General features: G+C 36.6%; 1 pseudogene; it reads left to right on the plus strand.

Moving 5' to 3' along the window:
- Window positions 1–4,396: 4,396 nt before the first annotated feature.
- LOC141584713 (uncharacterized) overlaps window positions 4,397–25,519 on the plus strand; it is a 179,263-nt pseudogene continuing 158,140 nt past the window's right edge.

A 25,519-nucleotide genomic window follows, 5' to 3' on the forward strand; every position in this document is an offset into this window, starting at 1 on the left:
AAAAATGTTTGTGCTAAAGTGTTAAACAAGTAGAATAAATAGCATGCTACTAGCATACAAAATTAAAATGAGTCACAAATGGATATCTTCTATGGCAATTTATTTCACAATTACTCTTGTGGAAGCTTTCATGAATTAAATATGAGTTCTGTCTTGAAATTAGGTGTTATAAGGCTAAATTACAAGAGGCAGGCAGTAATTGAGGTGGCAGCAACACAGGGTCTGGTGAACTAATCTCTTGCCATGTCACATGGCTCACCTTCAGCCAATGAGATGCCTCCCATCACAAAAACAGAGGCAGCTGAGAAAAATTGATTTCTCATCTGAGCCATATTTGATAGCTTTTGAAATCGAAAATTGAAATTAACTAACCTAAGCCCCGTTGTAACAAAAGAGCAAATTAAATATGCAACATCGTTTCCTATTGGCAGTAAGAGGGCCTGCCAAGGTAAATTTGTAAATAGAGTTTAAGATGCAATTCTGTTCTCTCTCTCTCTTTCTCTTTCAGTGTAAAAGTATAAGTGTATAGTGGCTTTATAAATTATTTATATAAAAAAAATCATCAGCTGCAAATGGCCACTGTGGTTAAGGACTTCCATGGAGAAAATGATTGCATTAGGAGAGCTCATTGAATGAATTAAAATTAAAAATCATCCTCAATGATTTGCTGATCTTACCTAAAATAAAAAGTAGGAATATTTTAAACTTTTTTTCCTGAACTTTATTTTTTTTTCTCTCCTTCCAAATGCAAAGAACAAATCTACCATCATTTACTGAAATTCAAAACAACCACAATCACTGTGGTATAAATTAAACCACTCAACTGTCTTTTAAATAATTGTAAAAATTAATTTTGATTTACTCCTTAAAACAAATCTATTGCTTCATTGTGTAATATGTGATAGTTTCAAGTCTGACCACTTTAGAAATTATTTTCCAAATGGATCCCGGTGGTTCAGCAAGTATAGCTATTGATTCCGAATTTATAAATATACTAGATCTGATGAAGAAAATAGGTGTCTCAGAGGCTATATCCTAGATAACCCAGGAGTGACAGTTTTTAATTTATTATTTCACTCCTACTTGTGCAATAGGCTGTCGAATATAATGTTTATATAGCCACAGAAAGTGTTTGCCCTGACTTCATATTGCCTGAATTTTTTAAGTGGGCAAATTAATTTTATATGATCAAGTGAGAGGTGATTGAAGATAAAAATCATGAAATCACAGTACAATCCTGTCTTCCTTGTTTGGATCTGAACCATACATATAGAATTCAATGACAAGCATAATGGAAGGTATTATGCTTAGGCTGCCTGTCAGCCCATAGATCTGGTAAAATCATTTTCTGTTCTAATTTATTATTTTTAGTGTCAATCAGACTCTGAGGAGATAAGTAACATCATTAGGTACTGTGATCAACTACTTAGCACTTTTTAAATGCAGTTTAAGTAGTTGCCATTATCTGTACTGTAAGACATAGTTAAGGTTCAAAAAGTTTTTCTGCTGCACAGAAATCATAGGGGAAAGAAAGCCTTATGAAGATAAAGCCTAGAAACACTACTTTTCATTTCCTTTGTAACCAAATTTCATGGAGGCACCAGGAGACCACATATTACTTCCAAACCAAAGTAATGCCCAGGTCTCATTTCTCCCCTGAGCCTCTAACCAGAACTCCTGTTGCACAGCTGTGAAGACGGACTCAAGCTGCCCTGGTTTTCTTTGCCCAGTTGTTAGCTTTCCATTGAAGGTGCTGTGGGAAAGAAACATACCCAGGATAAGTAACCCCAAAGGAAAGGAGATGAAACCAAAGATAGACTCAATCTAGGTACAGAACATTTCCTCAATGAGCTTTTTTCTTCATCCTTGTACTCAACTTTCTAAAAAATGCTTTTTGTAAATAATATTTTTATTTGAAATAAGTTTCACCCTGGAAAAGTATTGGCTAAAGATTGATAATTTGTATTATCCAGGCTTGATACACGCCAAATCCTTTTAACCAAATGATCTGATAGAGTTTCAGAAGTGGCACTAATTAGACAAAAATGAGTGGTTTTGTTTCCATTTTATGAATGATTAATAAGAAACAACCAAGGAAAATTCCAAATCATGGATTTTAATTGATCATGTAGCTATAGTTGGAAATTCAAATTTCTATCTTCATTCAGATTAAAGTACATGGATTTGAATCAGTTTTACTTCCTAAAGCTAGAAATAAAAATGTTTAAATGTTCAAGTTCCCATCAAATTTTATGCATAGAAAGACATTTATGTACAACTCTTAGTCAACTGGTGAGATGTTCAAAGTTTTTAACAATTGGGAATTTGGGCACTGATTATTAAGGAGAGATGCTAGCTGTAAATAGCTGGCATAGCTATGGCATTTGGCATAGATTGAAAAGCAGCTCTGGACTCTATCATATTTATTAAGCACCTACTGCATGTCAGGATCAATGCTTTGTAATCGCTGCCTTTTTAATATTCTCTTTCTTGTTTGTGCCCTTCATTTTGTAAAATGCTTTGCTAATGTCTAGATGTTTTCCTACTGTCTTCCAAAATAGTAGCCCTGTGAAAAAGATGAAGTGCTTCGAAAGCGCTCCCAAGTGGTAAGATTTCGGTGCTTTTAAGTGATTACAAAACATTCACCTGAAAATTTGGTCATTCATTTCATTGCATCAATTCTCACCTCCTTGTACCTTGTTTCTACCTCTGAAAATGGACATTCTAATACACATGACCTCAAGTGGGTTTTTGTTTTTGTTTTGTATATTAAAAGAGGTCAGATTTCAAAGCACTTGCAGTGTCTGGTCTCTAGCAAGCTTCAATGAATGGTTGCCACTATCTTTTCAGAAATGTTGCTATGAGCTCAAAACAAGGATCTAAGCAGAGGGTCAACACTAGGCATACTTTTCAGGAAGATTCTTGCTTAAGAAGGAGAGGACAGTAGTATTCTGAGCCTACTATGTGGATTCTTTAAGGGTATTTTGCATTGATTTAACATCTTATTTAATCTTCCCAATAGCCCTGAGACAAAGGTACTATTCTTAAAATGACCATTTTATAGATATTTAGGCTAAAACTCTGGGAGGGTAGGTAACCAGGGTTCTGACGAACATCTGTCTAACTCCATCACATTTTCTTTCTATTAAAAAGTGATGTCATTGAACTGGTGTCAGGGATTATGCTAGCATCAAACTATTCTAAACATATTCATCAAATATGTGGAGCTCTATATAATGGAGGGCTGGAAGTAATTCTTATCTCATTTTTACAAGTTCTTAAGACTTCTCTTAAGATAATATGTATTCATATTATCATAAATGTATAGTTGTATAGACAAGCAGAGTGGACAAGCTGTAAGTTTCAGTTAAACTCTGGAAAAAAAAGATGTTTAAGGGGGAAATGCCTCTTATGCATATTCTTATTTACATCCTTCATGTTCCTTTATGAACAAGGCCAGATTCATGAATCTTAAGCCTCTATAAGATTTGATAAACACACACTCCAGAGAGTCCTGTACACTCAGGACTCACTTCAATCAAATATTTTTGTTGTTGTTGTTAAGATCTTGTATTTGCACAAGAAGTGTCCTTTCAAAAACTTTTTTTGTGTGCTGACTTTTTTTTTTCATTTTATTTTTATTTTTTGCCTAAGTGGATTGAGCTTGCAGTAACTCAGTGAGTGCACTGTGATATTTACCGCTTTAGTTTTGGAACAATGGGGATCAAATCTCTTTCTGTTTTATGAATCACAGCTTCTCTAAGCCAAGCATCTCCTGAGGTACTGGAATTATATCTGAAAAGAAGTTGGCTATAGCTCCTGTTCTCATCATTTCTCTCTCTCTCTCTTTACTGGTGAATACAGACAAAGAGGCAGCTATTATGATATAATATGGCACACGCAACACTGGAAATAAACAGGAGGTGTCATGGGAGCCTCTAAAAGAGATAACTCACCTGGAACTGTGAAATCTATAAAGTAGTGCTTTCTCTGCTGAGATCTGGAGACTGAGAACCAATTATTCAGATGATGGAGGTGGTGGTGCTGAGGCAACCTCAACACCAGGACTCAAAGCTGAGCAAGCAGCACGTGCAAGGGCCAAGATGTCAGCAGAGAGCATGGCCCAATACCAGAACCCAAAGTAGTAAACACAGCTAGAGCACCGGGTGTGTGAACTAGAGGGCAGAAACTGAGATGAGGTTGAAGAAAACAGCAGAGGCCATGTTATACCTGTCCTCCATGTCATGTTCAGGAGGACAATTAGAGACCTTTAAGGCACTTTGAGTAGAAGAATGGTGTAATGGGAATATTCCCTGATTGCTGTGCATGTTAGAGGCTACCAGACAGGAGGCAGGGTAGATGGTTAGGAAGCTGTCTGCAGCAATTCAGATATGACATGGCAGTGTTCCACTGGGGTGGTCCTGGTTTTGGAGATGGTGAAAGTAGAGAGATTTTTGACAGATATTCAGGACTTGGTGATAAATTGGTATGTAGGGGCAAGAAGGGTTAACATAAAGACTGAAAGATAATGGCAAACTCCTGCATACCAATAGTAGAAATATAACCCAGAAGAAAAATAGGAAAGAGAGAGGAATTAAGGAACTCATATTAGAGGAAATATGAGGGACCAAAAAACATATGAATGCAACCTCAGCCCCACTTTCAATGGTAGAACTGTAAGCTAACACCAAAATGAGGTACCATTTGTACCATTTGGGCAAACAATAAAAATCTGACAATGCCACATATCAGTGAAGGTGTGAGTAAACAGCAACAGGCATTCATAGCTGCTGGGAGTAGAAATTGGCATCACTTTGGAGACCAATTTGACATAATCCAGTACATTTGAAAATATGTATGTGTTCCATTCAGAAAATCCACTTCTAGGTGTGTATGCTGGAAAAAAATCTTACTCTTATGCAAGAGAAAATGCATAAACATATGCTCATTCTAGTATTGTAGAGTATAGGTGACTTGTATGTGTAATTGTATTGTAAAATTGTAGATGTCAACATCTCTTGGTGCTAGAATGGATAATCACATAATGCTTATTCATATGATGGAATATCACACAGCAACTAAAATTAATGATTCAAATACTTGTGTTCCAACATGAATAGCACTCAAATAATGTTGAGTTGAGAAAAGACCCAACAATAGTATTATGCCAGTAAGACACCATTTGGTTAACATTCTAAAAGATGTAACAGAAGATGATATATTGAGTATGTAGTATGTATTGTGTGTGTGTGTGTGTGTGTGTGTGTGTGTGTGTGTGTGTATGTGTGTGTGTGTGTATGTATGTGTGTATATATATATATATATATATATATATATATAAAATACATGTGTAATAGAACTGTGGAGGCATGGACTGAAAAGACACAGGCCAAATATTTATCTTGTCAATTCATACTAGACTCAGCCAGTATTTGATATACACAGTATTGGGTAAGCATTTATTAGTGGCTGAATCTGGAGAGTGAAGGAGAAAGAGGATAATGTGCTTGGAAAAGAGATGGAGTGAGATATAGAGGTAGTTTCATTATGTTTATAATATTTTTATTTTTTTGGAGAAATAATGATAAGCCTTTGTTAATTCTTGGTGGTGGATGCAAGGATTTATGTACCGTGACACTGAAATTAGATGCATGCTGAAAAAGTGTCCATAACTTAAAAAAGATGTGAGTGATGTGAAATTAATTTTGTGGGATTGTTGGGAAAGAAGACTGATTGAAGGTGACTGTAGGGCAAAGGGGAGGGAAGAAGAAAAGAGAGGGATTTAGCACTTTTTCAAGAAGTTGCACTTGCAAAGAAAAGAGACATATAGTTGAGGGAATTTTTTTTTTAATTTTTTTTTATTTTTTATTTTAGGAAGAAGGTGTTAATACATATCTAAATGCTGATGGGTTGAAGCGAGTTCCCAAAGAGGAAACTAGCTGCTTCTTGTTACTGCAGAAAACATGCTGTGGGTGAAGTCTTGAGCAGAAGGAAGGATACTTCTCCTAATGGAAAAGCAGAGGAAGGAAGGATTGTAGGCATAAGTACATTAGGGAGGTGGCAGGATGTCGTGTGAGGACTTTCACAATGGTGTTTGAATTTATATCTTTGCAAAGTGAGCAAGAGTTAGCTGAGTTAAAACTTTAAGCAAATGTTGGGAATTGCTATTGGGAGGAGAATAGGCTGAATAAAAGATACAGACTGGCTGGCAGAACTGAGAACTTGGATGAAATTGGAGCTCTTCAGTTTCTCATGGCCCCAGTGTCTAGAGTTGTGTGATTTGCTCTAGCATTGCTCAGCACCCTGGGAGAAGACACTGAGCAAGTCAACAGTGGAGTGGGTCCAGCGCTGAGTTTTTCTAGGCAGATGGGATGGAAGAGCTCAAGAACATGGGGGCTGAGGAAACAATAAACCTTGCCTATCATAACTGTCACTGAATCTCAGCTTGATAGAGAAGGAAGTGAAGCCAGGAGGAGCTGGAGGATGAAGGGTAGAGTAGAGTCAGGAAAATGGAGGTCTCAGTGAAGCTAAAACAGTAGTTTTATGTGACCACCATTCAACTCTTCTACTGTGTTGGGATTTTCATGACTTTAGGAATGGAGCAGTTATTAGTGATGACATAGTCAGGAGTATGGTAATCAGAGTGGGTGACAGGGATGTATGAGCAATCAATGGAAATAGTTTGAAGGGCTGAGCAGCCAGTGAACCAGCTGTGTGTTCATGAAGTGCTGAAAGCACCTAGGATGATGGCATCACTTGGAAGGGAAGGGACTGTGAACCAGACACTCAGGTCTTGGATGAGTGATGGGTAAATAAGATGGATGATGGATAGGAGGGCAGGGCATGGTCTGGCTCAGTCACCCGAGCCTCAGTGGGTTGGAGGAGAAGGTGTCTGGATTTAGTGAGAAGGATCAGCGAGGGCATCATAATTCTAAGGTTCGTGAAGGTCTGGAGTATGAGGCAATCTCCACCTGAGAAGATGGTAAAGGAACAGTGTCCTTTGGGGGAAGTCAACTGTTAGTGGAGACCATATAGTGAAGGAGGTCTCCACTGAAGTTGAGGATGGCTTGCAGATTCTAGAACAGGGTCCCAGAAGGCACGGTGAAACATTTGGCTGGGAGGCAGAGTGGGAGTTTGGGGAAGGGGTCAGGAAGCACAGAATCAGGTGGTAATGAAGGCACTGAGCAGGGAGCTTCCCATCTTGAGCAGTGTGGACAAGGATGGCAAGGCTTTGAGGCACCATGAATTAATAACTATGGCTTCAAGATTTCCATGAGAATTATTCCAAGCAGTCTTTTGCTGGCAGGTGGAAGGGAACAGGTGGGAGGGATTTTCAGGACTTGAATGAATCTATTAGGCCTGGATAATTGCATTTCTGAGGAAGTATTGGTTCATTGATGGACAAAGAAACTCTCTGGAAGGAGTTGGGTGGCTGGGCTCTGGACAGGTTTGGAAAGTTCCAGGAAGTGACTCGTGGCTGCCAACTTGTGTGCTATCAGTGCATGTGGAGGCTCAGTCTAAGACTCAGGCCAGAGCATAATCAAATTTAGATTCTGCAACTCGACATAAGCCTGCACCAGTCCTGGGAAACCTGTGAGGAAGATCAGGTTAAGATCTAATCACCACCTCTACATTCCCCCATGTATACAGACATACTCAACAAGCAATAGCGAAGTTTAGACTCGTTAGTGCTATCCAGAAATTTGTAACTGGAATCCAGGAACATAGTCTAGCAAACATATAGCATTTGCACCATTTAAGATTAACAAAGAGGTCTTTCTGTTGTTGATGATGATAAATTACATATTGAGTGCATTTGTGGGAAGGCGCTGTCACAATGCTTCTAGGCTTAGGTCATCAGTAGGATGGACTCCATCCAGCCCAGGAAGACAGTCATGTCCCGCAGTGGTGTGGTACAAAGCTATGCAAATTTGCATCCTCTCTGTAATTTTATAATTTGGTATGTTTGCATATCGGATTTTCTAAAACCAAGTCCCCTCTAAAGGATATTAACAAGCAACGATGAGGATAGTTTCACTTCCTCCTGAGAAGTTCAGGGAAGGTGAAGCCACTTGAGAGGTATTCACAGTCTTTGTTGATGACATTCCACTTAAACATAGCCCTTTTGCCTGACATGAGCGTTCACTGTGTGAGTGTGAGCCAGCATTGATTGATTTCTGGTTGGCTGTAGTGAATCTAAGCCCTTTAGGTCAGTCTTAAGCATCATAAACTCGTTTTCTTTTCATGAAGATGCAATTTGACTTTAGTGGTAGAATCTGCTTTTAGTCGAAGGGACAGAGGGAACTTGCTGCTTCTTGTTGTTGCTCTATCTCTCACAAATTAAATGAAATGAAAGGAAACAATAAACACGGTTATTAGTTTCTAAACTCTACAGACTCAGTCACACTGGCATCCTGGGTTCAGTTCAATGAAACCACTTCCCTGTGATTGGCTTAGAAATCTCATGCGCATATAAGCGTACCTAAGCTGGATGCTTTCATGGTCTTCAGCCAAAAGAAGAAAATAATCAGAAGGGCGGTAATTCTGGGAGGCTTCAAAAACGCTCAGGGCCATAAAAATCAGAGCAAAGACAGATCTATACTGAGAAAATTTCTGTAGAACAAATTCTGTAGAGAATATTCAGCCACTGGACAAGGTTGATAATTCTGAGAAGCCTACAGAGGCACTTAATCTTAAAACTGCCAGTGCAGAAGAATAAAGCACCCTCTGTCTACGCTTGAGATCTTTGGAACAGGTTATTTCCTTTCTTTTTCTTTTAATTCTCAATATACAGATGGTTTGTGCAAAAGAGAGCTTTAAAATAAGCAGGGCAGGCCCTCCCAAATAAAAAAATGTAACTTGATTATCTGAAACCTTTCTGTGCTCCCAAAGATTAGAACACTGAAAAATTTCCTAAAAGAATGCTAGTTTTGTTAAAATCTATTTTGATGTGTATATTATAAAAATCATACAGGTTTCAGCAGAATGAAGCTTTAAATGGGTTTGCAAATGCCACAAGAATGGACTTTCTCCTTCACATTTAAACGTTATAAAACCAGTGTTCTAAGAACCACATACTTGCACATTTCGATAATTAACAACTTACTCCCCATGAAGTGAAAATGCCTGGAATTGCTCTCAGAAAAGAGTACATTGATGAAAATATAAAGGAACGGCTTCACAGAAGGACTTCAGAAATAAGATGTGTTTCTTTCCTCCATCCATGGTGAAGGAGGAATTTGCTCACTTCTGAGTTTTTCCAGTCTCCATCATTCTACTCAAATACCTCCAGCCCTCTAACCGCACCACCTTCTCAGAGGACTGCAAAGATCTCACACCACCCCCAACACCTACAGTGAGAGTTAGCTGCAGGCTACAGTTATATAATATCACAGAAAAAAGATTAAGAATTGCATTATTGTTATTGCTGGAAGGCTGTATTATAGCTATTTCGGAAGAGAGATTTATAGCAGTATTTAATGAATGCAACTAGTTTTGTTATCTGTCAGTAACCATATCCGTGTTGTGCATATGGTAAGATTAAATTAAGCCATTATAATAACCCTACAAAAGGTGACTATTTGGTGGTGGCAAGTCTGGCTAAAGGAAATCGTATTAGCTTGATGCTATGGTATTATTCATTTCGACACAGGTTGTTGGCCAAGTCTGCCCAAAATGTGCCTTATAATTTTTAGGCATTTCCTTTATTAAGGAACATGAAAAGATCTAGCTTCAAGATGTAGGTATTATTGGAGTTATCAATCTCAACCTACTTAAAAATATCACAGGGTCAAACTTGGAAGCATGATTCTTTGCAAAATTAACTTTGTCCACCTTTGAACATTTTTTGCACATTTATTTTTACTAGGAATTATTTTTTTTCAGAGATGGGTATATGAAGGGTCATTAGACAGGCAGGTTAGCATACTAGAAGTTTCAGAAAGTTAATTCAAAAATTTAAAGAGTTGCCAAGGGGGTAAAAAGCAGTCTGGATCTAGTGAAAAATGATCGATAGATAACCACAGGTTATTTTAAAGGTTTTATGTAACACTGGTTTTATAGTCAGTCATACATAATACATGTTAATTACACTGATAATATATAGCATATATATGTATATATACTATATAATATATATATTTAATTGAGAGAGAATCTAGTTTCACTATTAGCAAATTTCAGCAAAAAATATTATTGGTTATTATTTTCCTTTCTACTGACATTTTCCCAATTACTTACACTGTTCAAAATTGGAATAATCTAGGTGACACAGGAAAGGTGGTTTTGTCACAATTTTTAGATGAATACCTGGGAAGGTAAGCCAGGTGCTATTATAATTTGTGCTTTTGGCAACCTGATTAGACATAATATATGACAGTTACGAAAATCAAGATTTTTAGATTTTTCTACTGAGGGGAAAAAAACCAAGAAATTATATGGCAATGTTTCTTGATCTCAAGTGTGGACCTTGGCTATTAGATTATTACATTGCACAACTAGAAAATTTAAGAGTTGTCATCTGGCCAAGTGTGGTGGCCCACACCTATAAAACCCGTATTTTGGGAGGTCAAGGTAGGAGGATTACTTGAGTATGCAAGTTTAAGACCAGCCTGGGCAACAAAGCAAGACTCCATCTCTACAAAAAATAAGATGAAAGTTAAAAAAAAATTTAAAAAAGCATTGTTATCTCACAGCTTGGTCTAGTCACCCCAAATGTGGAGACTGGTACTCCCGAGAGACACATGTTACACGAAGCTAATCTTGCAAACAACAGAGTTCAAAGCTTAGCTAAGTACCTCTTGAACATTCTTTTTTTTTTTAATTGACTCATTGTACAAAGGCTATGTAAGAGTAGTTATAAGCAATAAAGCAAGTTAGGGGCTCATAAAACGACAAGTATATTGGTAGAGTTTGTTAAGGTCTGGAAATCTCATTTTCTGGTTTCAAACTTCACTTCACTGAAGCCCAGACTAGTAAAGTCCTTCTGTTACAGTCTCAGAGCTGCCTCCTCCCCTCCCCTCCCCTCTCCTTCCCCCATTTCCTTTTTCTCCCCTCCTCTCCTATCTCTTTTCCTTTCTTCTCCCTCCCATCTTCCCTCACCTCCCCTTCCCTTCTCTCCCCTCCCCTCCCTTCCTTTACCCTCCAGTCTTTTCCTTCCCTTCCTTCCCTCCCTCCCCCCACCTCCTTTCTTTTTCTTTCTTCTTTCTCTCTTTTTTTTTCTTTGAGACAGATACTTCCTCTGTCACCAGGCTGGAGTACAATGGTGCAATCTTGGCTCACTGCAACCTGCACCTCCAGGGTTGAAGTGATGCTCCTGTCTCTGCCTTCCCAGTAGCTGGGATTAAAGGCGTGAGCCACTGTGCCCAGCCTCATAGCTGCTTTCTCATGTTTTCATAAGATGTGTAAATATACATCTACATAATAATACAATAAAAATCTTTTTTCCCCAACTAGTATCACTCACCTCTGTATCCTTGGCACCTGCCATATAGTAGGTGCTCGATAAATGTTCGTTATGTGAATGAAAGGATCTGTCAAACAGTTCAAGCGTTGTCTCCTATCTAGACATTCAAACCAGGGGGTTGCTCAAAATGAAAGTCCTCTTTAGGGGTAAATTTGTTAATTATAAAGTACCGACAATACTTCAATATTGTGGAATGTTTTAAAGGATTTTTAAAAATTTATTTTGCTTATGACATTGACTTCAATGAAAGGGGAAGGAATCTTCAGAAAACTCCCTAATGTTTCCATCAAACAGTTCACTCGGTGTATTTATTTATGTGCATAAAAGGACTCAGTCCATGAAATTCGAGAATCCTTTCTGAGCTGGGCCAATAATATGGGTGAAATAAAAAGCAGAAGGCTCTCATGTAAATAAAATGGCTTGTTATTAATTCCTTACTGGATATTCCTGTAAAAATTCAAATGACAGAACAGCATATCTGTCTCATTGTAAAAAACAAAATTCACAGGTAAATTAATGGGAAGACCACATGAACTCTATCGAATGTTTTTCTATTTTCCTAAAACATCAGTGTAATTCCAATTTAAAATAGGCAATTTCCTTCTGAAACAAATGTTATATATCATGTAGAAACTGACTTTTTAATAATGCCTCTGAATATTTCTGTGTCCTGGATATTTAAGTATTTACGGTATACATTACTAACCCCTATTAATTTTACATTGCAATCAGAGGAGGCCTTAACTTTCGTTTTTAGCTAGAGAATTGCTTCTGCTCCTGGATCCATTTCAAGATAAAATTAATTTTAACCTATTGATAGAAAGATATAATTTTAAATCACATTTAAATTTTATGTTTTAGCTAATGATTTCTTTATTTCCTCCTCTCTCTCTATATAACATGGGACTTTTATGTATTTCCACTTTATAGAAACTTTTAAGCCTTAGCTTAGAGTTCTAAGTATTTATTTTGTCTACTCAAAGCTTAATTAAACATTTCTGGAACTTTGTCATAATCTTATAACATGAGAAGACCCTAATTAAAAAACTAAATTTGGACCATATTTGTTATTCATTAAAATCAATCCTTTGTTTTTTCAAAACTATTGCTTAGTAATCTTGACTATAAACTCTATCAACTTTCATATACGTCATGTATACAAAATTATATCTTCATACTGTGTTAAAGCTAAAATAAATCTTTAGCATTTTTTTCAAAGGTTTAAGACTTAAAGATTCTGATGTAAATAACCTAAGAATTTTCTGCTCGTCCATTGTTGGAAGGGTATTCCACAGGGGATATTGTTAATGTGACTGACAAGTCAATTATATCCCATTCACAAATGTTTTGATGTCTGCAATATTAATAATACTGCATTGCCTATGAGAAGTGCTACCCTAACTACTGGCATGGAATAGTCACAATAAATGGCAGCAAATGTAATTCTAACCTCTGACTCTTTGACAAACAGCATGGGTACTCTCTGCAGCTCTGCCTTTAATTTCAGTGGCATCAAAGGAAAACTCAAGCGCCTTGGAAAATAACTCTAGCCCCATGTCTCTGATAAAATAAAATGCTTACCCACAGACATAAATTACCATGGAAATAAAAAGAGGACCAAAAAAATTACACAGTTTCCTAATGCTCTTAAATCAAAGTAGCAGAGGGAACCAAGAACCATGAGCAGAGCATATGTATTAGGCAGCCCCACTGCTTGGTGAACAATCTTTGATAGCTTTAATCCAACAGGTTTGCTCAGTTGATGATGGGGTAGTGTTATTGATAATTTTCAAGAACAGAGTATATTTTAATAGTTATTTCTGTGAATACTACATGAAAATTTTTGCTGTAGAGACTTTATAAATGAGAATTCAGTCAGTAAAAGCCGTAACTGTGAGTTTAATAGTCACAAAACTGTTGGCTCTCTGGGGTTCTCTGCAGGAAGCCAAACAATCAACAGCCTCCCCTCAGCCTTATAAGCCGCGGTTTCCCTGTCTTCTGTCTTTTCTCCCTTCTTCCTTACTTATCTTTCCTAATTCCCCTCCTGTGATCCTTTCAAACTTCCTTCTTAATTACATGAGATAAATAATTGTCAGTAACAATAAACATACAAACAACATGTGTAAAATTAAAGCCCTCCTTGACACTCCTTTCTCAGAGGTAACCATTGTAAACAGTGTGTTTTGCATCTTTGTGGTGCAAAATATAAATATATACGTGTGCATATACACAAATAACTTGCATGTTTTAAATCACTAATGAGGTCAAAGTGTATGTATTGTTTGCAATTTCAAAACCTTGATGTGAATTGAAAACAATGTTATATATCAGTCCTTAAAGATTTGCCTAATTCCTTTAATATGCTGCATAATATTCCATAATACAAATATGTCGGTTTCTTTGAATATTCTTTCCTTGATAAAAGAATAAATTAAATTGTTTCCAATAATATGCTGTCAACGATAATGCTGTAATGAATATCTTTCTCACCTTGTGCACATGCAAATATTTCTCTAGAGTTTAAACCAGAAATAAAATCACTAAGGTAATGAATACACTTGTAGTTTTATTTGGTGTTGCCATGTTGCTTTCCAAGGGAGCTGTACCAATTCAAGTTTCACCAGTCTCTATGATATTTCTGATTACATTACATTACATCTTCTGCAGGTCTTGAGATTATTAGATGTGTTGATTTTGCAAATCTGATGGATGAGAAATAATACCTCCTCATGATTTTAATTGCGTTTTACTAATTGTCACCTATCTTCATTGTGTGTTGACTTTTGGTGAATTTTCTGTTCAATCTCTGTCCTTGAAAACAATAGCAACTTATTTGAAATATAGCTCACACACTTTGAAGTTTATCCAGGCAAAGTGTACGATTCAGTGGGTTTTGTGTATTTGCAAAGTTACGCATTGATCATCCCCAAAAGAAACCTCACGTCCATTAGCATTTTCTCCTCTAAGTCCTTCCCTGGCAATCACTAATCTACTTTCTGTCCCTATGAATTGTCCTCTTCTGGATGTTTCATATAAGTGCAATCATACAATATATGGCCTTTTGTGCCTGACTTCTTTGGCTTTGCATGATGTTTTCCATGTTTCTCCCGTGTCGTAGTATTTACCAGTAGTTCATTGTTTTCTGGGGCTGAATAACATTTCATAGTATGGATTTACTGTATTTTGTCTATCTACTTATTAGCTGATGGACTTCGAGGGTGTTTGCCCTTTTTGGCTATTTTAAGGTCACTATGAACATTCATGAGCGAACTCTGGAACATATGTTTTTTATTTATTTATTTATTTTTTTTTTTATTGCATTTTAGGTTTTGGGGTACATGTGATGAACATGCAAGATTGTTGCATAGGTACACACATAGCAGTGTGGTTTGCTGCCTTCCGTCCCCTCACCTGTATCTGTCATTTCTCCCCATGCTATCTCTTCCCACCTCCCCACCCCCCAGCCCCTCCCCCATTTCCCCCCAATGGACCCCAGTGTGTAGTGCTCCCCTCCCTGTGTCCATAGGAACATATGTTTTTAATTGTCTTTGGTGTACACCTAGGAGTGAAATTGCTGGGTTATGTAACAATTAAGCTTAACCCTTTGAAGAATTGTTAGATTGTTTTTCAAAGAATCATTTTACATTTCCACCAACAATCATGGAAGATTCCAGATTCTTCCACATCATTGCTAACACTTACTATTATCTGTGCATTTTGTTACAGCTTTCCCTGGGAGTGTGAAGTTGTCACATTTGGCTTTTGCTTTGTGTTTTCCTGATGAATAGTGATGCTGAGCATCTTTTCAGGTGTTTATTAGTCACTGGTATTTCTTCATTGGAAAAATGTCTATTCACATTTTTTGCCCATGTTTAAATTGGGTTATTTGCCTTTTTATTATTGAGTTGGAAGAATTTTGCATTCTGGATACAAGTGCCTTATCAAATACATTATTTGCAAATATTTTATCTCATTCTGTGGATTATCTTTTTTACTTTCTGGATGGTGTCCTTCAAAGCATGAACGTTTCCAATTTTGATGAGGTCAAATTTACCTAATTTTGGGGACACTTTTGATTTATTGTCATATGTGATAATTGCCTAATCCAAAATCACAAAGTTTTGCTCCTTTGTTTCTTTTAAGTGTTTATTTTTTTTTTTAAACTCTGTTGTTGTTGTTGTTGTTGCTGTTATTCAGATAGAGTCTCAGTTTGTCAGCCAGACTGGATTGCAGTGGCACAATTCTGGCTCTCTGTAGCCTTGACTTCCTGGGCTGAAGTGATCCTCCTGCCTTAGTCTCCCCAAATATATGGGACTACAGATGCATGCCATCATAGCCGACTAATTGTATTTTTGTAAAGATGGGGTTTTGCCATGTTTCTCAGGCTGATCTCAAACTCCTGAACTCAAGCCATTTGCCTGCCTTGGTCTCCCAAATTGCTGGGATTATAGACATGAGCCAACACACGCAACCTGTTTTAAACTCTTACTTTTAGGTGTTTGATCAATTTTGAGTTCATTTCTCCATATGATATGAGTTGAATGTCCTTTCATTCTTTTGCATGTGAATATCCTGTTGTTCCAGATCAGTTTGTTGAAAGAGTATTTTTTCTCCAAGAGTCGCCTTAGCACCCTTGTCAAAAATCAGTTGACCATAAATGGAAAGTTTTTCTCTCCTAAAGTCTCAATTCTATCCATTTGTCTATCTTTATGCCAGTACCACACTGTCTTGATTGTTGTAGCTTTGTAGTATGTTTTGAGGTTGGGAAGTAGAAGCTGGCCACATTTTTTTTTTTTTAAGATTGCTTTGGTTAATCTAGGTGCCAATTTTTCTATTGGATAGATTGTCTTCAACTTATTGACCTAGAGGAGTTCTTATATCTTGTAAATAATACTTCTTTGTTTGCAGTAACAAATATTTCCTCTTCTAGACTATCATTTGGCTTTTAGTTCCAAAAATTTATGATATTTTTCACACCAAATTACACATTTGATAAAACCGAATGTACTGAGTTCTCTTGTTTTGGCATCGGTATTTAAGTAAAAAGGTTTTGAAAATGAAACAAAGTTCTTCAAGAATTTCTTTTGATGATTTTAATTTCTTTCTTTGGTTTTTAAATGTATCTACAGTTTGTTCTGAATATTCTGCATAATGCTATAGATTTTTTGCTTTTTTCTCAATTGAGCAATTTTTAAAAAAAAAAACATTTACTGGATATCCTTCCATTTCTCCACTATTTCAAAATCACTCCATTTTTACATGTTAAATTCCAATATATACAGTATGTCTATACCTATATATATCTATATCGTCCTTCCATCTATCTATATGTATATAGATCTATGTGTGTGTGTGTGTGTGTATATATATATATATATATATGTTCCATCTATATGTATATACAAATATGTTCTGTGTTTCTATTCTCTTCAGTGATTTACTATTCTAAGGCAACACTAATACATGCTCTTAATTATTACAGCTTTGTAATATATTTTGCTGCTTGCATGGCAATCCCAGTTCCCACTATTGTTTGTTGTCCTTTGTTTTTATTTTTAAAATTTCTTGGCTATTTTTGTATGTTATTTTTCTTAGAGATAAATAATATGATTTGTTTTTCAAGTTCCAAAGATTCCTGTTGCCATTTTGCTTGGGGTTGTATTCGATCAGAATAATTTGGTAGGTAGGGTATTGCTGTTCTCAGAGTCTTCAGTGTTGCCGTCAAGGAGCACGAAATATTTCCTTATTCTTTTGAGTCTTCTTTTATGGCCCTGTATTACCTTTTGTGAATTTCTTCACATAGGTTTTGCAAATTTCCTCAGTGTGACCTGTTTGAACTATACACTTGATTGCCAGTTCCTTAAACCTGGAATTTGATTTTCTATTGACAGGATATAATAATAGATGCTGGTTAATCCCACCTATTACAGACACATAGAAGAGGCAGGAAAGGAGCTAAGTGGTCAGGGCTGGGCACAAAAGTTCAATGATCTGGGTCTGTGTCACTATCCCACCTCTTCTGAGCTGTGTGACTTTCAGCACATTACCTTCTTCTCTTTCTCTAGTCATTTTTTGCATGTAAAGTGGGATGATAATAGTACCTCCTTCATCGAGTTGTTGTACACATTCATGCCAGACATATAATAAATATTCAATAAACATCAGCTAGTATTATTAAGTTCCATGAAGACATGCTTTGAGATCTAATGTAGGGTACATGGTCCAGGCACACACTGAACTCCCCATTTGTCCTTCAGCTTTGTGACTGGGATGAGGTTACAAGGAATGGGTTTGGTCAGGTATGTGATGCTGGGACCTTTGGAGGCTTCCAGACAGATAAGGCAAGGAAAAGGGAGAAGAAAAAGAGAATGGGATTTAGTAAGAGTCAGTCAAACATGATAAGTAATCTGGATGCTGCCTTTATAGGACTCTGCAGAGTCTCAATCAGAGGCTGCCATAGAATTTTCCCTTGCCTCCCAGCCTGTGATCTCCCTACAACTGGCCCCCCTCTAAATCAAGTCCTCCCCAAAATGCAGATCTCATCAGAGCATTGCCCTTCAGTATGCCCTGACTTTCTTCACAATGCCCACAAAACAGATCTGGGTTCCTAAATGTGGTTTGAGAATCTGGTTCCTTTGTTACTTTTGTAGTATGGTATCTCTTTACTTTAGTGATCTATAATTTCTTTCTGTCCCTTTCTCCCTTTCCAAACTCTTTCTTTCAATTACTTAGGCTTATAGCAGAGACCATTTCCTTCTGGAGACCTCCTCTGGCTTCTTTCCCTTTTAGATAAATGCTTGTTGTTTTGTAGTTTAAATTATCTTCCAGACTCTGATTTTCCTAAGTAGCCCCCCAAAATGTCCTTGCATCTAACAGCTGTCCGTATTGTGTCTAGTGAAATATACTTTGAAGGCAAATATGTTAAGTTGATGGCACAGATATTCTTTTTACCCCAAATTTCATGGCCCTTTCCTCACCACATGGAAATGTGGTGGAGACAAATACTATAAAATGCCTATATGTTGTCTATTAACTCTCTAATCAGTTATACCATGCTAAAGCATTTAAAATATTCTATACAGTTGCCTTCTCCCTGCCAGGCACATGGTTTAGGCTCCTACATAGCTTAATAAAAGCTTAAATATTGACCAGACTTCTAGTGGTTAACCCTAGGATTGCCGGCATGGATGCCAAAATGAGTTATCATACAAATCTAAGTTTACAATTATTTCTGTAAAGTACAATGGTCCTGACTGAATCAGGGGCTGAAGGGATGGAATGCTGATCCCAGTTCTGGTGCAAATGAGTCTTTGACCTTAAGTGAGTATGGAAAAGTTCCCAGGCCTTTTTCAGTTACCACCTATGAACCAACCAGAGGCTTTTCCAGTGCTCTCAAAGGTTTCACCTAACTAAAAAACATGGTCTTTTTTGCATCATTCTCCTGCTGAAAAGTCATGGATTGCTTTCAGAGTTACCTGTTAAGTCCTTGGTGAAAGAGATTGAACACAAAAGAAACAAAATATCTGACCCCTGCCATTGTAGAATTTGAAATATATTACAAAATTAAGTGATGCATAAACCATTTACTTTAATTTCATGTTTTGGTGTCTTGAGTTTGGATAATGAGCCTGTTTGTTGAAAATCCAATTATCCATTCTATTTTCTCACCCTCCACTACATATGCGAACACATTTATTACCCACTTCCCAAAACCACTCCCCAGTGCCACAAAACACATAAAGAGTGCTTTGTGAAGAGGTGGGCAAAGCAAGGGGACGGAGGACGGGCAGACTTGAAAGGGAAGCATTAGTCCAGGTCTCAGAGCCTGGGTGGAGAAAGTGTAAAATCAGGAGTGGGAAAATCAAACACCAAGACGTTTGGTTTGGGGAGAACAGAGGGAGCTTCGAGGGCTAGTTTCTTCATAAGGGACATGGTGGAGAGGGAGGAGTAGACATTTTTCCACCAGGATTGAATGGTAGCTACAAAGGAAGACAAATACTAGAATTAATCTTCAAAAAGAGAAAACTGTGGTACAACTTAATAAAGATATTAACATGACTCAAATACTCCCCTTGTTTTCATCTATTAAGGAGAAAACTGGTTGAGGGCCAAATATGTACCTATAAAGTGGCCCTGAAGTTAGATATTCGGTACCCAACCAATTATATCTGTACAGTTGTCGGCTGGACATCTGTTCTCTCATCAAAGCAATCTGACATTTAAGACACAGAGTCAAACAGATGGCTGTATTTTGCTGAACTGGACTTTAATGAAAAACTCCAGATTCTTTTGTTGCAGAGGAAAGGGATTATTGCCATAGAGGATGTTCATGATGGGGGGAAAAAGATAATGCTACATCAAAGAATTGAAATGAGCAAGGAAACATTGAGATGATTTCACTTCTCAAGAGGGATTAAAAAAAGTAACTCAGATAATGTGAAATATTTCAAATTTATACAAGAGAAAGCTAAAGGCAGCTTGTATTTAAAATCCCAGGTACCTTCTCTAAAATGAAAGAAACTTCAGTTAACTTTATTCAGTGCAAAAAAAAAAAAAAAAACCCAAGAAATATGGAATGAGCATTTATTTCTTCCACTAAAAGAAGGAAAAATATAATGAGGTAGGATTAATGCCAATTATCAGAGAAAGGTGATTAGAAACATTTGAATTTTCTAAACGACCTCAGCTTTCCAACCTACACCATCCCCAAATGACAATGATATCCTCGTTTTCTATAGGTTGTGCCTCTCTTCATGAGAAACCTGTTAAATGTCTACAAATCTTGGTTGTGCCTTTATGCGTTGCTGAAGAGAAATTATCACATTAGCTTATCAGAAACCTTGGCTTGGGTTCAAGTATGTCCCTGTCAGAAAAATAACTTCTTAGACCTAGGTAATGGTTTTAATGTGATTCAAACGGTTTTGAAACTCCCGATTTCAGAGTTTCCATTTCCCAAATAATTATCTTTGTAACATTTTAAAAGGGAAAGAGTAGAGGAGGGTATGTGGATATGTTTCTTTTCCAAAGCTCATTAATTGAATGCAAATAAATTGTAAACTCATTACAATGCAGGGTGCTTTAATTAAAATGGTACATGTGATATAATAAAAACAACAAGAGAATGAACTTTACTTAGAATTTGATAACCTTTTATAAATAATAGTTCTTAATCAGAAGCAGAAGGGGCACAGGAGCATTTGAGTGTTGTTTGTAAATGCAGACGCGTTTTCAGCACAGTAATTGTCTTTATGAGTGAAGTCACACAGAGGGAGCCTTGCTCACTGAGGCTTAGAATTTATTGACTGCATGCTAAAGTCATGGGCCGCAGTGTAACATTCCAGCACAGTATTACTTGAAATTCTAAGAATCAAGTGTCTCCAAAGAGGCTTTCATTAGTTCACTTAGGACTCATTCAGTATCTTATGACACAGTTTCAAATCAGGGGTTTTAAGTGCATCTTCTAATAACTATAGGCAAAGGAAAAATCAGTTCATTTTCTTTTAATTCATAAAAATAGTACTGATTGTCAGGTAAATGTCAAAGGAAGTGATCAGTCAGCTTGACTTTGAAAAATACAAAAGGCTCTTAAATATAATGTGTAAAAATGATTACATGGTAGCCTGGTTGCGTCTGCTTCAATGGAACATTTTTCCCATTGGTATTTGGGTGTGTTTAGTTATAAAATACACGGAGAGTGCCAGGGAGGAGAGGCAGTGGCCAAGAGTGGAGTACAGATGGGGAGCAGGAGAACAGAGTATCTTCATAGGGTGAAGAGAGGGGAGAGAATCAAGAAGAGAACAGGGTCAAGAGTGTCATTTCTTAGCCAGGTGCTATGGCTCACACCTATAATCCTGGTACTTTGGGAGGCCTAGGTGGGAAGATCACTTGAGGCCAGGACTTCAAGACCAGCCTGGGCAAGAAAATTAGACTCCATCTCTACAAAAAATTAGAAAATTAGCTGGATTTCGTGGCACAGTTCTAGCTACTCAGGAGGCTGAGGCAGGAGAATCCCTTGAGCCCAGGAGTTTGAGGCTACAGTGAGCTGCACTCCAGCCTAGGCAACAGAGTAATACCTTGTCTCAAAAATAAACAGACAAACAAACAAAAAGAGTGTCATATCTTCAGCAACGTCAAGAAAGGCAGGAGCTGAAAGTGGCCACAGACTAGACAATGAGAAGATCATTCTTGTCCTTTGCGCATTTTACTGTCACAGAAGGCTGCGCCTCTTCAAGCATGCTCTGGCATCATGTTTGGCTGGTGATACGGTTTGACTGTGTCCTCACCCAGAGTCTCATTTTTAATTGTAATCCCGATAATCCCCATAATGTCCACGTGTCAAGGGAGAGACCAGGTGCAGGTAGCTGAATCTTGGTGGGAGCTCCGCCATGCTTTTCTTGTGATAGTGAGTGAATTCTCATGATACCCGATGGTTTTATAAGGGGCTCTTCCCCTTTTGTTCGTTCACTCTTCTCCTTCCTGCTGCCTTGTGAAGAAGGTGCCTCACTTCCCTTTCACCTTCTGCCAATTAAGTTTCCTGAGGTTTCCCCTGCCATGCTGAAATGTGAGCCAATTCTTTCCTTTATTTATATATATATATATATACACACACATACACACCCCCAAAACAATTCCCAGTGCTCTTTTAGAAGGGTAAATAGAAAATAAATAGAGTTCTTTTTAAAAAATTTCAGACAATACTACAGTTATCAGTGTATACATCTGCTGGATCTTCCTCTGTGCATATATTTTTAGTGAAATGAGATTATACTATACACACAGTTCTTGTAATCAGCTTTTTCAAGCCAATGATCAACATGTATCCATTTCAATAAATGTTCGCATATTGATACTCAGGCTGTGCTTGGCTTCCATTATTAAACCTAAATATCTTTTACAAGCTGCATCACAGACACCTTGAAATTGTCTGCTATGCCTGAGAGTCTCTTTCAACACATCTCCTTTCCCATGACCATGACTTACTTGTTCAAGAGAACCGACTAGCATGCCTAAAGAATGTCCCACTCTTTCGACTTGTTGCCTTGATTCTAACTCTGCTCTTTTTTAACCATCATAACACCATTCTTTTACTTGGATGTCCTGTTTTTCTTATTTTTTAGCTAAGTCTTGTTTAGAGAATAAATTATAAATTCAAATAGTAACCACAATAGCTAATGAAATGGTCAGAAATCTGAGTTAAACTTTTCGCAGAACTGTTGCATCACTTACTTGGAACTCCTTTTGGTAAAATCATAAACATTCCTCATTTTAACACATATATTAAAAAGAGAGTTTATTCCAACACTTATTCCCCATCTCTTGCTTTCAGTATTGTGTAAATGAATACAAATTCTTGCTCATAGTATCATTTAGTGAGAAAGAGAGAAATGGAAGATTCAATTTCTAGTGGTTTGCTTTGTTTTCAGATAATGCATTTGATAAGGGGTCAGCACAAATATATGCAAATCTATTGTAATAATTTGAGATCATTTTCACTGTTCTAATTTCTCTAGAAAGTTATAAGCTGCTCTCCTGTGTTATATCTCTGAGAATCATTCCAAAGTTATGATGAAAATGGGTTAGTAATCCGGATGTCAATAATTTCCTTAGTCTCTTTGATTTTCACATATTATTTATTCACCGAATTTCATATATTTATATAAAAATTCAAGTAATTTTTTTCTAGGGAAAACCAAGACGGTTTTTAAAAATATTAACTGTGTACCATGTAATTCTAGCTAGACACGAGCTTTAATTCTATTTCAAAATTTTATAATCTTTTAAAAAGTAACAAAAATCTCTATCAGTGTTATTGTTTATAATTCATTTATTCAAACAAATGTATTACTATTCTGAAAATGGATATTTAGATTTATTATAAAATAGTAGCATTTAAAAATAGAAAATATTTACAGAATGCTTACAACAGTCCAGCCTCTGGAATAAGTACTTTCCAAGGATTAAAGTCTCACAAAAATCCTTTAAGGATTTACATCTGATACAAAAGATAGAAAAGCTAAAATGTGGTTTTTGGAGGGGAAGACATTTTAAAATGTACATTTGTCAAAGAACGTACAGTTGAAATACACTTGGTGATCTATACTTTTCAGGTGGGTGTATTTTCTGAGTCCTCTTTTGAGACTTTTTCTATAATAGTTGTCTGTCATATGCCTGGATGGAAAATACCTACCTAGGTCAGTAGCATTTCATTCCCCAAACAGAAGGATCCAGGAAATCAATAAAATGTGAGTACTGTCAAACTATTAGCTTCAGTGAGCACTAGGATGGTATTGTTCTGTCCTGTCATTGAGAATATTGTGTATGAGGCAGTTTAGATGAATGGGCCTTTTGAGAGGTTTCATAATAGAAAAGCAGTCCAAAGGACCCCCCAACCCATCTTTGCTTGTCATCATTCCATTGGATATTTGGATACATTTTATTTATCTGCCTAACGTAATGTTGATGGGCTAATTCATATAATAGGGACATTTGTTTTGAAAAAACAGGAAAAAAAAAGCATGTAAATTCATCCCATTAAAGAATTTTCATTTGCTGTTCTGTTTTCTTTTAGAATAAAACACATAATTTTTTTTCTGTGGAAATATCTTCCAGGAAGTTAATCATCAGATTTCTACAAATAAATATTCTGACTAGAAGAACAAATCTTACTTGTGTAGTTTTAGCCATCACTGTAATGATTCAAAAATTTTAATGTTTAATGCAATTAACAACTAAAATATAAGAAATGGTTTAAAAAGCAAAGATTTCAGAAAATAAATATTATATTTAATTCCTAGAATAAGAGATTCTTGGATTATATGAATTGCTATATAAGTCATGAGTCAAGTAGCTGATCAGTTCTTTTCTTTTGCTACTACTAAATATAATCTGGGAGAGGGAAAAAAGGGTGACATATTATTTCCAGAATTTGGATTTGAAAATGTTTTACAAAGATATTCAAAGCCAAGAACATTCATTAAAATGCAATTATCTAAAACAACATTGAAAATGTGATTTAATCATGATAACAGTAAGAGTTAAGTAAGTAAGTAACTTTTATGCTAAGCACTTTACCAGAGTTAATTTGATCCTCACAGCGACTCATATTATTCCCTGCTTGCAGATGAGGAAACTGAAGCTTAGTGAGATTGACGTCGTGTCTCCTAGTTCTGGGTCTCACAGCTAGGATTAGATATTTCGTGGATTTGAAAGCAGGTCTGTTCTGTAAGCCCAAGTCTCTGGTTCCTACGTCATAGCAACTCCCATGCTTTTAAAAGTTCAGCTCAATTTAATATAAAATGTTTTATAAAATATATTGAATTCTTGAAAGTGGTCATGGAGCTTCTACTAAGCACCACCCAGTGCAATGAAAACAGGGAGAGTAGAGACCATAACTATTATGTTCTGTCCTCTGGAGGCTTCCAGACAAGTAGAGAGATGTGAAGACTATTATTAAGACTAGCAAACCACCATGGCATGTGTATACCTATGAAACAATCCTGCTTGATCTGCACATGTACCCTAGAACTTAAAGTATAAGAAAAAGAAAAAAAAGACCATGCAAAATTAATTAGAAAGGCGAATTTCCAAGTTCAATTTCCTTTTGTGGGGAAAGGGTGATGGTCAGAAGATGCAAAAGTCACTGATCTTCCAAGTGAGAAGGTAACACATGCTTCTTAGGAGCAAAAAGTGTCCAGGTCTTGTGCACAGCAAAATTGACAAATATAAATAAAGATAAGATAGCGTATAATGTTCATTTTGCATCACTCTGTCTTGAATATCCATTGTGAGTGAATTATTGGACTTGTAATACTTGTTTATCTGTAAAATTTCTAGATTTTATTTCTTTAGCCATTAAATGAAGTCTGAATAGCTGGACATTAAAATACTGTTTCAGCACGATGAGGTACAATTGTATATCTGTCAAAATTCAAAGAAAAAGGTGTTAAATGTTATAATCAACATTTAAGATGAGAAAAAATATCATTAAACTTTATAGGAAAATGAAAAATCATGAGAAGCACTTAATATGTTCTCTATCTTAAATTATTGCTTGGA

Source organism: Saimiri boliviensis, chromosome 5 (genome assembly GCF_048565385.1).
Source record: "Saimiri boliviensis isolate mSaiBol1 chromosome 5, mSaiBol1.pri, whole genome shotgun sequence".
NCBI classification, from domain to species: domain Eukaryota; kingdom Metazoa; phylum Chordata; class Mammalia; order Primates; family Cebidae; genus Saimiri; species Saimiri boliviensis.